The following is a 1,587-nucleotide window of genomic DNA, read 5'->3' on the forward strand; positions in this document are numbered from 1 at the left end:
AATGTGATAATTGTCTAGTTGTGGTACATTCTGAGGAAAGAAGAAAACTACTTGGGAAATATATCCATCTATTATAAGGTGCAATTAGAAATTGCAGAAGATTACTGATTTTATTGAAACCAGGCTTTTACTCTAGGACAAAGAAGATTCAAATACAAAACAAAAAATGCTCAATATGGAATAAGAAAGAAGCTTGCTATATTAAATTGGAGAAATAAGTCTAAATTCATGGTTTACAATTTTAACACTCTATATACATACCTAATAAACAGATACACACAAATATACATATTTCCCAGCTGTGTCCATTAAAAAGGCCTAAAAGCAGGGACATCTCAATAGCAATGAGCACATTCAGCACTAAGATGTTGGTGTTTAAATACTGTTACTACCCTTTGCTAGCAAACTGTCAAAAAGAAAAAATAAAATAAAATAAAAATAAATAAACACAAATAAACACTATTACCCTCTTACAGGAATAGGGTTCCTTAAGAGGTATGGCTCATTCCAGCCCTGGGAGAGGGAAAGTACAAGGTGAACTGAGAACTAAGAGAATGATTAAAGATGAATGGGGTCATCTTTAAAAAAACAAACAAACAAACAAACAAAAAACAAAACAAAAAAACCCAAACCAAAAAACAGGAGCCACTTGAAGGAGCTCTCTCCCTGGTCAAATTTGGATTAATTTCAGCAGCAAAAATGATAGTAATGAATTACAACACAATGCATATCATTTGTTGTAACACTCCATACATCTACAATGATACTAAAAAAGAGAGAAAGTGAGAGAGAAAAGATGAAAGAAAAAATGTCTGCTAATATAAGTAAAAGGAATGAAAAATTTAGGGGAAAAAAATCACTATTTTATAATCCCCAATACAGTAATAGTAATTGATTCAGGCAAGGATCATCGATGGATGCTAAAACTACTGGGTGGAATGCTAGCGAATAGATAATACACGCAGTTTCAAAGTACCACACCACATATCACTTATTAATTACAATGGGAAAAAAATGGAACTTTATCATGGCGAGATCTGGTGGTCACCAGTTTAATTAAGTAACCAAGCATGGCATCACCAACACTGGGCAGCCTGACACTATGAGCCCCCTGATGATGCCGAGGAAGGTACACATGTAGCATTCTTTGTAGAAATGTTTGATCTGGATCTAGTTGTGAGAATGTTGCACATTCTGGTCTTGATTATTCAAAAGATTCAATGGCATGGGGATATAAAGGAGGTAGGGAGAATAGTCCTATATTGGAAACGTAATAGCCAAATGCAAAACATGAGCCTTGACTGGATCCCAGACAAAATAAAACAAAATAAAATATATATAAAACATGTGTGAGACAACTGAGGAAATCTGAAGATGAATGGTATGGCAAATATGATGTTATTAAATAAATGTTAATTTTCTCAGGTGTGGTTGTATAGAATGCCCTTGTTCTTGAGAAATGCCTGCTGTAGCACTTAAAGGTGAAGAGAGAGAGAGAAAGATATTTAGAGGGAGAGACAGAGAGAGAAAGAAAGAAAACACGAGTGTGTACAGGTATGACCAGTTCATGAATCTAGGTAAGGGGTA

At 34.5% G+C, this 1,587-nt stretch overlaps 1 protein-coding gene across 1 annotated transcript in view; it reads right to left on the bottom strand.

Annotated features, from left to right (window-relative positions):
- CPNE3 (copine III) overlaps positions 1-1,587 on the bottom strand; it is a 44,990-nt gene that overhangs the window by 24,198 nt on the left and 19,205 nt on the right. The gene's annotated exons all lie outside the window — the stretch shown is intronic.

The sequence above is a fragment of the Propithecus coquereli genome, unplaced genomic scaffold (assembly GCF_000956105.1).
Source record: "Propithecus coquereli isolate 6110/MARCELLA unplaced genomic scaffold, Pcoq_1.0 Scaffold2, whole genome shotgun sequence".
Classification (NCBI taxonomy): domain Eukaryota; kingdom Metazoa; phylum Chordata; class Mammalia; order Primates; family Indriidae; genus Propithecus; species Propithecus coquereli.